Below are 11590 nucleotides of genomic sequence, written 5' to 3'. Positions count from 1 at the left end.
TAGAAAATGACAGGAATCTCTGATCCTACATTCTAGATAGAATGGTTTGAATTTCTGTCCCCTGAGAACTCATGGGTTGGGATGAAGCTCAGTGACAGAGTTTGCCTAGCACCCCAGAGTCTCCCCCACCCCAGGCACACAATTAAGAACTCTGATCCCTCCCTCCCTCCCTCTCTCCCTTCCTCCCTCTACCCTCTCTCGTTTATTTTTTCAAGACAAGGTTTCTCTGTGTAACTATCCTTGAACTCAGACATCTGCCTGCCTTTGCCTCCTTAGTGTGAGGCTAAAGTCATGTACCACTGCCACACCAGACCTAAGAACTCCATCCTTAACTGTTCACCCATGCTTATTTTAATTTTCCTTATATATATTTTTTGAGACAGGGTATTACTATCTAGACTTGGATTTCCTGGGGTTTGCTGTGTAGACCAGGCTGGCCTCGAACTCACAGAGCTCCCTTTTCTCGGCCTTTTGAATTCTGGCATTAAAGGCATGCATCACCATGCCCAACCTCCACAAGATATATACCTTCATCAGATATATTTGGTGACAAATATACCCAAATGTAAGTTGGAACCATACTATAGCACAAATAATAAAAACCAAGAGACAGATATTGGGTTCAAGCTGAAGATCAGAGAAGCAAAGCAGCCAAGCCACCAGAGAGCTCTTACCCTACCAAATCTGGGTCTTTAATATGACTGGAGACTAATTGAATATGAGACCCTGCTTCCATCTTATATACTTCTTTAGTGCTGGGATTAAAGGCATGAGCTCTGCTTCTTTTTTAGACAGATTCAACCTCCTGTAGCCCTGGGTGACCTTGAACTCACAGAGATCCATCCGTCTCTGTCTCCTGAGTCCTGGGATGAATGGTGTGTGCTGCCACTACCAGCACGATCTCCAGGCAAGCTTTATTAGATCATAAACAACATGTCACCACACAGGACCCTTCTAGAACTTGTATGGGGTAGAGGGTGCATATGCTTTAGACTTTGCACCTGTCTTGTTAGGGTGGCATTGCTGTGCTTGCCATTAGGACTCACTAGGGTTGTATGTACTGTTAGAAGGTGAAGATGAAGTTTTTGCTTTGCTGCCTCGCCTATTCGGTCTTCCTTTCCTACAAGGGGAGCGATGGAAGAAGAGGACCTGCCTGCTTTAGCAGCTCCGGATGAATGTCTCCCAGCTGGGATGCTTCCTCTCTGCAGCAACCTTCTCTTTGAGACTTCCTGTGGACAAAAGGGAATTCTGGAAAACACAGAGGAAAGGGAGACAGTCCCTTCCTCAGTGAGTTAGCTTGAGACTGCTCTGTGTGCATGCGGTAGATGCTTTTGGTTGGTGGGTGCTAAAACTCCAGGGAGCTGTCTGTAGAGGAGGCACCCTGAGGTCTGAGACCGAGGCTTTCCCACCTCGGGGTGGGGGTTGGTTTGGCTTGGGCAAGTGTTCTGTAGTTCTCACTCCGAGATGTGTCCTGAATTCCAATTAACACCAAGACCCTTGGCAGTCTAGAGAAAGGAGCAGGTGTCTCAGCCCCCTGCCCTGTGAGGCTCACGGTGCTAGTGGGTCATGCTTGGTTTTCTTCTCAGCCCCCGCAGGACTTGAGGACTCAGGAAAGATGACGGGAAAGTTTATGCGTTTACTCGATGATGTAAACTAATTCAGATTTGCTGGTGACTTAAGCATTGATAGGCTATGTGAGGAAGTAGGACCAGACTATTTGGAAGCTGTCTCCATGACTACAAAGAGGCAAGAGGGCCACTAAGAGGGGCACTGCATTTAAATGAGGTTTACATGAGTGCAGTCCTAGTGAAGGAAGAACCAGAGAAGAGGTCATGATGTGGAAGAGTAGCACCACATTTCCATGGTCTAGTGAGGCAAGAGCAGGGAATAGGGCAGGACTACTGGGAGTGGAGGAGGGGGGAGACCGCAGTGGGAGAGAAGAGAGAGGAAGGTGATGCTGAGGATCCTGGCCTGACATTACTGATGTCAGATGGGGGAAATGGTAAGGAGGAGCAGAGAGAGTTTTGTGCTACCCACACTGAACCCATCCAATAGGAGGCTGAGTTCTCAAAGTTCTCTCTGTTTGCATTTTTTAATTAATTAAAATTTTCATTTATCTTATATATCCTGAGAGTTCTCAAACTTTGCAAGGTGGAAAAGCGAAACCTCCCTGGCAAGACAATTGAAGCCCAGAGGCAGGATAGAGAACAATCACTGCATTTGTGTGATGTTTAATTGGCTTTAGGATGGTATCAATCACACCTGGACCCTTCTACAGAAAATGTTGATCTTTGAAATCTTCCAGCCCAAGACTCCTCCCATCCTTTCCTGAAGCTGACTCCTTCTCTGTAAATACTGACTTTACCTTCTGCTTTGATGGTTTTTACAGCACTGGAAAGTGGAGTTAATTGACCAAATCAAGTAATTATAGCTAACATTAACAAATCACTATGCACCATATACAGTGTTCTTAGCAGCCTACACATATAACTCATTCAATCATCACCACAGTGCTAGGAGATATGTTTTGTCCTTGTCACCATCACAGCCATTATTGTAAGTATTCATTTCTTTAACGGTGGGTTAATAATGGCTTATTTTATTAACCGCTACTTTCATTTTACGATGGCTAATTTTATGTGTCAGCTTGAAAGGGTCACAAGGTGCCTTGATGAAGCATTGCTTTTGAGTGTGTCTTGAGGGTGTTTCTGGGTGAGATTAGCATTATAGGAATTTATATACTGTAGGATAAAGTTATCACAGTAACTCTGCAACACCATGGTAAGCTAAGGACGTCTACACTCTCTTTCCTTTCCTGATGTATTCCTGACCCAAAGCCCCAAGAGTCAGGATGCCAACCAGGAAGGTGTGGAGAGGGAGGACAGGCAATGGAGAAGATCGAAAGCTTGGGTCCAGGAGGACTTGCATGAGTTGATGGCGCATGTCAAGCAAATGTATTAACAAGTTTTATAAGAAGTATTATACAGCATTTTATATACAGTTTTCTGGGAAAAGAGGGACAGAATCAGCAGAAAGCTATCATACAATGGACAAAGTCAGTGGGAAGCTAATCACCCAATGTCACACACAGGGAACACAGGGTAGGTATCTCTAGTGTGTCACAGACCAAGCAATCGGCAGCCTTGGGACTGATAGCTGCAGTCCTCTTTAGGGGGAAGACCAGCTTCCCAGGAGTGGAAACCTTAATTCCTTTGAGGTCCCAGCCCTGGACTGGACCTCGCTAACTCTGACCCTTGGCAAGGACTTGGAACTAACATTTCCCTTGGGTCAGTGTGGTTCCCAACATATTCCAGAGAAAAGGGATTCACAGACGCAGCAGAAGCAGGCTTCCTTATCTATGAGGGTGGGCAAGGGTGGGTGTCATTCATTCTACAGAGGGCCCAAATAAGACAAAAGGTGGAGGGAGGTAAGAGGCAATCCTACCTCTTTTTTTTCTTTTTTCTTTTTTTGGTTTTTACGAGACAGGGCTTCTCTGTATTGTTTTGGAGGCTATCGGTCCAGCCCGGCCTCGAACTCACAGACATCCGCCTGCCTCTGCCTCCCGAGTGCTGGGATTAAAGGCGGACGCCACCACCGCCCGGCTAATCCTACCTCTTGTCTGCCTTACCACTTCATCTGGAACTATCTTTTGTGGCCTGTGGGATTTACATAGTAGCTCCCACGGTTTTCAAGTTTCTGGACTCAGGTTAGAATTTCCCACCTTCCACAGAGGACGGGTTCAGTGATATACATAAAGCTAAGCTCAGTGGAAAGGTCAATTTCACTGATTGGAAATAACAGACGGAAGGTAAGGCATGAACATTCAAATGCAATTAAACACAGATGCTGGTAATAAGATGATCTGGGCCCCACAATGGAGCGAGTCCTTTAAGCCTGCAAGCACATGCTTGCAGATGTCTCTTTTCCTCCATTATTCATCTGCCTTCATAGCACTGACAGCTAACTTGCTCTTCTAAGTCAAAACAATTCTAGAAGTGCCCTCTGTCTAGGAGAGAAGAAAGGAACTTTAGCTTTCTTTGGTTGGAAAAACATCTTTTTAAAGCCAGATATCAGAAAAAGGATGGCTCATAGATTGACATGACCTGAATGCCCCCTTCTTTGTTTGTCTTTGGACAAGATAAGAAACTTTATTTATACACATTCTGGTTCCTTTAAAATGTACACAGAGGGAAAGGTTTGATTAAAAACAAAGAAAATTTCTGCTAAAATCAACAGCACCTGGTAGTGTCCAAAAGCTGAAAAGTAATCAGAAGCAGCCACCAGAGGGTAGACCCATGGAAGCAGCCATCAGAGGGTAGACCCATGGAAGCAGCCATCAGAGGGTAGACCCATGGAAGCAGCCACCAGAGGATAGACCCATGGAAGCAATCACCAGAGGGTAGACCCATGGACAGCAGCCACCAGAGGGTAGACCCATGGAAGCAGCCATCAGAGGGTAGACCCATGGAAGCAGCCATCAGAGGGTAGACCCATGGAAGCAGCCACCAGAGGGTAGACCCATGGAAGCAGCCATCAGAGGGTAGACCCATGGACAGCAGACACACCAGACGTGCTTCGGGCCCTCCGGCACTGCTGATTTTGTTTCACAAGTTAATGTGCATCTCAGGATTGTCCAAATTCTTATTTATAATCATTTCACATAATATAGCCTTTTATTTATTAATGCACTATCACATAAGAGATTGCTTATATCCATAATATACATTAAGCAAACTACTTGCTCAGTGGAGCTGGCAATTGTAGAAGATATAACTTGGGAAATAATACCGAAGTCCAGGCAATGTTCTCTTGTGAGCTGGTACTTACAGCCACGTTTTATCCCTTTCTTTGTACAGGGGAAGTTCCCTGGATCGACAGTGAACAGTCAGTAATGACAACTTCTTAATCCGTAGGGAAAGAAAAAGGGTGTTCCCTTTTCTTCAAGAGGCGTGCTTTCTGATTATTCACTGGACGTTCTCAGTAGGTGGCACCAGAAATGTGACAACAGGGAAGAGAAGTGCCCAGTAGTTATCATCCATGAGTCAGCTGCTAGAAGCTCTGGATTTTGCCTGTAGCAGCTGAGTCCCGATGGCTTTTAAAATCTTTGGACATTCAAGCTGGTTAATTTCTCCTTTCTGTAAGAGATTTCTGAAGGCTGTACGATAAAAAGCCTGCCCAGTGAGAAGTGAGTTCTTCTAAGGAAGAAACCCTACTAGTAAAGCTTGAGGAATTCCTGCTCTGTCTTCCTACTAGGAGGACAAGTCTTGTGCTTTTTGACTCTGAATGGGTTCCAGAGGTTTCAGGGCCACCGTGACGGATGTCTCTTTGAGGGAACTGGGCCTGCTGAACTTTTCTCAATCCCTTTGAGTAGACTTTAAAAGTCATCTGTGAGCCTCTGAGCAAGATTGGGAAAGTCACTCTGTGAATATGATGCCACGTGTCACCACTGGTGGGTAATGACTTTGCTCCTGAAGTCGTTGCCATTGTTAAGCCCAAGCTTGGGGAAGGTGTTGTCCATTCTTTCCCAAGATCTCATTAGCTGGAAAGCAAAGGAAGTACCTTTCTTCTACTCTGGGTTTGCTAACTGATGTCACAACACCCAGGTCACCAATTTTATACATCACACCAGCAGAGAGAAGCCAATTATCTAGCTTCATTTTTAACCTCTTCTGTGTTGGGGAAGTCCTGTTATTTGCCTGTTATTTGGCAATAAAGTACTGTTGAGCCTATAGGAATCTAGATAGGTGGGGCTAGGAGTCCAGGAGGATTCTGGGAAGGAGAAACAGAAAGAGTCAACATGTAACGCCATGGGGGTAGGAAGCCTGGAACTATTCTCCGGTAAGAAACATACTTAGATTAACAATTATGGGGTAATTACTTAAGTCAGAGCTAGCTAGAAAGAAACAAGCAAGGCCAACAGCTTCATAATTAATATAGCCTCCTGTGTGTTTATTTGGGACTGATACGGCTCTAGAACCAGGCTGGCGGGAAAGCGGCTCTGGAACCAGGCGGGCGGAACGGCTTCTCTCAAGGAAAAAGCTTCTCTTTAACACTTCTGGGTCTCCAGAAGAGTCACTTTGCATCTTATGGCAAATAAGGACATTACTGGGTTTGATGCCCAGGTGTACCATGCTGGAGGTGTGGATGTACTTAAGCCTTAAGGGAATCTGTCAAAGGATGCCTTTGAGTTTGGGCTCTTGGAAGTGATTACCAGTTGCAGCACTAGCATTTTAAAATGCAGCAGCTTGTGAGATTCTACCATTAGTTTATTCATTTTGAACAATCACGTGGTAGTCTTTTGCAGAGGAAGAATAGTAACATACCATGTGGGAGTGATGGTTTAATCACTGCATGAACATTAACTTTGTGCAAGTCCAAACTCTGATTATCAAAACTGGGAAAGGTTTTTGTAGAACACTTCATTGAATAAATGCATCCATCTATTAAGACTCATAATGCACTTGTAGACTGCACCAAATTCCTCGACTTCAATTTCTTCTATTTCCAAGAATTCTTTTTCATAGCAGGGAGCTGTATTAGCTTTTGGTAGAACACTTTCCTTAGCAGGTAGCCACATTCTGATTTGCCTTCTTCTGCAATTTCCTCAAGCTAGCTCCAGATTTCCTCTTGCCCTTTGATTGAGGGAATATTGTTCTATCAGACTCTGGAGTGAATGGAATGATATTGATGTGAGTCACAGAGGTCTTATCTATGAGGCAAGTGGGCATAAATCTCAGGTGTGTAGAACTTTGGGCAGAGACCTTGTTGAAGAAATCTCTGGTTGACTCAGCACCTTTGGGGGTAGAGGGGTTGTCCTTGGACCCACTACTTGCTCTTGCTGTGTAGAACTGGTGTCTCCATGCATTTGGGAGAGTCTGAAACTGGAATCTGGAAAAGCCAGGATCCCTTAAGTCCTCATAACTTGTATATCTTTATCTCAAGGTCTCCTTGCTGTCTTCTGCCCTTAGTTCTGTCTCTTCTTTACAAAAAAGGAAGTTTAATTTTTGTATTCTGCCCCTGGTTGGCCATCTCAGTGAAGGTCCTCACAGTGTGGACAGGAAGGTCTCTGAGAAAGGAACGTGAATCCACAAAGGTAAGGAGGAATAAAACAAACCCAAGCATCTTCCACAACTTTAGCCCACTCTTCCTTCTACCAATCAGCAGCTGTTGAACTGATCCTAAATATTAAGTGTGAGATTCTGCTCTGTCATCAGCCGGGGTGACTCACACTGTCAAGGATTCTCTGTAATCATCATCTGACACTACATAATGTTTGCAATGAAGGGAGGAAGGATGTAACAATGCATCTTAAAATAGATATGAAGTGTCTTCAGTAGGATAGAACCTGATTTTACCCAAAAGCATTCTAGTTGCTTGGAGGTCAGTGGTATGGACTGATTGGTGTCTACCTTATATTTTAACCTCATGTATGTTTTCTTCAATAGGCTTCCTTAAGAGGAGCATCCTCAAGTCACTGTGCATTAGACTTCTTTCTCCCAAGTAGAGTCCTGGGAAACTATTTAGCTCCTCAAGGATGAAATGCCCTGAGAATCCCATCCTGAAACATTTGTAGTTCTGTCCTGAATAAACATTTGCTTTCATTTCAGATGTCAATAGGTACTTATTTTCTAGGCAGGGCTTCGTCTCTGGCCCTGGGATGTCTGATTTCTGTGCTGGATAATATGAAGGACTTAAAGCCCACAGCAGCTGGAGGTCCAAACAGGACCACACAATCCACTTCTCCCCGCAGCATGACACACATAGTAAGTGCTCAATGGAGATTTGCTACAGAAGTGGACAGATTCTTCGGTAAAAGACAAATCAGATTGCAGAGAAATATCCAAAGTTTGAAGTTTGACACAACATACTGTGCAAAGGGAGTCAGTAAATTACTCATAAAACAAACCACAGGTGGCCGAAATACAGGATAGCAATTTTTGTAGGCTCAGGTGGTTTATGCCGTCTTCAGCATCTCTTGATGGAATTATAGCCCCACAATTCAAATAGCTCCTGCTTCCCTGAACACATATAGCATGGATATGAATTCCAAATCCCAGCCATGGCTGGCGCTGTGTGTCTTTACTGCTGAACCCTTCCACGGTCCAATAAAGTCTCTCAGTGTTAGGTGTCTTGATTTCAGATTAACAAAAACACAGGCACACCCAGAGCTTTCTTTGTATGACCTTGATAAAGCTACACATATAAAAGTGTTATAGATTTATTTCTCTGAGGTCTCAGAAGTTCATTACTGGGCTGGCAATGCTGCTCAGTGGGTAAAAGCATTTTCTGTACAAGCCACTCAGAACCCAAGGTGGAAGGAAAGAGCTGACCTCCACATGTGGGCTCTGGGATCAGTGGTATATGTAAACACCCCCCCCCCCCGACACACATAACATACTTACCCACACAGACACTAACAGTAAGTAGTGTAAAACAGTTTTAGAAGTAAGTTCATTCCTGTTAGCTCTTGGCTCTTGCATCCTATAGGAAGTAGAGTGAGGTTTAGTGATACCTCTCTACTGGTACCTACTGTCTGCTCTTCTCAACCAAAGGTGAGGCCACACAACCAACTTTACATCTTATAAAATGAGCATGTGAAAGGCAACCCAATGCCTTTTGGGTGGGCCCGACAGTTTCGTCTACACAGACAGGACTTTGGCGCCTGTCCTTTCCAAGCTCAGTGTGGGAGGCAGTGAGGCCTCTGTTATGAGAGTCCCTTTTCTCTCTCCCTCTTCACAGCATCTTTGGCTCTCTTCACCATTGCAAGGTAAGAGAATGGAAGTTCCCCCATTAGTCTAAGTAACTGGTTACTGTGGCCATAGGTTTATCTCTGATGTGGGATACAAAGAATGATTTCTTTAGCAAGTTTGCTAGCTAGGGCGGCTGAATCTGGTTCAGTAAGGTAGCCTGCCTCAGTAAATAAAGTAGACGGTGACTGAGGAAGAGTCCTGACATTCATGACACCCAACATTGCTGTCTGGCCTCTGTATGCAAGTGTGTATGTATACATGTGGCCACTCATGTGTAACACAGATACATACCTATACAGATACATAACTATACAGATACATACCTATACAACTACAGGTACAACACACACCTTTGCACATGCTGAAAAAGGAAGAAGGAAATAGTACTCTGTGCTGGGAGTGGTGAAACATGCCTGTGATCCTAGCACTTGGGAGGTGGAGCCAGGAGAACCAGTAGTCCAAAGTCAACCTCAGCTACTTAGCGAGCTTGAGATTCTCAAAACAACAACAAAAAGTAGCACTCTGTTTTTTCTTGCTTCGTGTTTGATGCATTCCAGAGATTAGCATTGTGTGTGACATCCAAATAATGCTTCAACAGTGAACTATTCGTGTGTGGAGTTTAGTGAACTGACTGGTTGCATGCACTGGGAGCTCTTGCTGCAGGTGACTGGCAAGTGAGCTTATAAATAGATGTAAGACTAGAAGGTGTGGGGGTAAGATAAGTTTGGTTGTACCATAAGCAATGAGGAGTTCTGAGAAGAGAAGTTGAAAAGTGCAGCTAGGCTTGGTAGTGCTGGTGTGTGATCCCAACTGCTTGGAAGCAGGGGCAGGAGGATTGCAGTTCAGGGCTTGCTTGGGCAACTTAGCAAGACCCTAGCTAAGAATTAAAAAAAAAAGTTAAAGGCTGGGAACTAAGTTGACTGGCGGTGTGCTTGCCATCACGTATGAGGCCCTGGTACCACAGGAAAAGGAAGATTACTTAGTAGTGTGCACCAGGAGGGAAGGGCAATGTGTCCCAATATTCCCTCTTTCAGTGCTGTTTGCCGCGCTGCTCTCAACTTGTGTCCCATTGACCTACATCCGTAGCCTTTCCTGTTGGTTCCTTTGCTGGCTGCTCACCATGTACCAGCAGGCTCAACTCCATAGCCCTCTTATCGAATCTAATGCCAAAGTTTTAGTTGTCATCCTTCTTACATCCTGTGGGAACTTTCTTCACATGAACTTTGTCCTCCATCCAGATAACCGACTACTCAAATTTGTATCAGCCTCCGTGTTGCCTTACTGTCTCAGCTCTGGATTTCCATTCTGTCAGTCTCTGTGCCCACCCAGTCCATCCTTCTCCCAAGCAATAGTCTTGTCTTTGCATCTGAAACAAACATAGTTCATCCGTTTGCAGTTGGCACCTAACCTAGGTCTGCACACTTTCTATCCGACTTCAGTGGTAGATGTACCACTCTGCATTGCATGAATTACACACTTTCAGAGAAAAGTAACTGAGTTCCTGAATTAAAACAAACTACTCCTTTGCTAGATGTGTGTGTGGGGGGATGAGTGGGGGAACTGTCAACTATTTTGTGGAAGGGGGTGTGTTAGAATATAAGGGGAAGGACATATGACTGATTTTCGGGGAGGTAGGACTGTGATACGGTATCACTATATTGCCAGCCTGTCTCAAAATCTCTCTCTCAGCTGACCCTCCTTTCTTAGACTTCCAGAAAGCTTGAGCCACCACTCCCCCACTGCTTGAGTGATTTTGAAAGAAACACCCAGAGAACCTTGTAGTTAGTGACTTATCTTAAGTTATTGTGGTGCTTATTTTTATTTTTATGCTGTTCAAACTCTTGAAATGATGGGTTCCACATACATCCAGACTCCCAGGCAAAGAACTTCTTCCTTTTATTTGTCTAAATTGCCCTTTATGCTGATGATCCTATTTAAAGCATAAGGTTTATATGCCTTTTAAAGGTTAGGGCACTGTTTAGCCAGACACCCAAATATTTATACACAGAGATCTACACGAGTGTTGTCTGATTAATGCTTGTCTTCTTGGGAAAGCTGTGAATAATGTCAACATGAACTACATTATTCCTGCTAGAAATTCATCCATTTAGTTTAACTTGCATGTAACGACACCTGAAAGCCAGGAGCTGTTTGCTGAATGCCGTTGCAATACTGTTGTAGCTCACTCATTACGAGTGGTGCTGCTGAATCTTCCGCATACCAAATGGGGGACTTGGCATAAGTGGGAAATTTAGGTGCTGGTGGAAATCTTTAATATGTGATGGATATAAAGGGGAAAATGCAACAAGTCTCAGGGTAATCTTTGTTTGGCCAAAAAGAACCTTTATTAATAAAATTGAATCAGAACTTAAAACTACTGTCCTAGCCTGATGACTTGCTTTAGTGTCTTTGAGATTTCTTAAAGATCTTGGGATGGTGCTATGAAGTAGGCCAGGACCGGCCCAGGAGAGGCTGAGCCCCACTGCTGTGTCTGTGTACTCCCCCACTTCTAACATTATCTTTTAATTTCCCTGTTGTTGGGTGACTCTTGTTTGTACATTTCTTTTCTTTTGAAACTTACTCTTCCCCTGGTCATTTAGTCTGTGCAGACCTCTCTCTTTCTATGTCCTCCTCCCTGCTCTCTGCCTATAACTCCTCCTTGCCCGATGTCCCTTTGTATTGTAAGGCATGGAATTCTGCAATGTGTGGGAACTTGGAGCCCTTACACTAGTCTTTTCTTTTTAGAGGTGAGGCTGAAAACCCCAACACAAAATCTGCTGTGCTGATTAATGAGTCACCTGGGAAGAGACCCTCAGTTGAGGGATTGCCTCCACCAGACT

The sequence above is a fragment of the Mesocricetus auratus genome, unplaced genomic scaffold, assembly GCF_017639785.1.
Source record: "Mesocricetus auratus isolate SY011 unplaced genomic scaffold, BCM_Maur_2.0 Super-Scaffold_6730, whole genome shotgun sequence".
NCBI classification, from domain to species: domain Eukaryota; kingdom Metazoa; phylum Chordata; class Mammalia; order Rodentia; family Cricetidae; genus Mesocricetus; species Mesocricetus auratus.
This window is presented reverse-complemented; position numbering follows the sequence as displayed.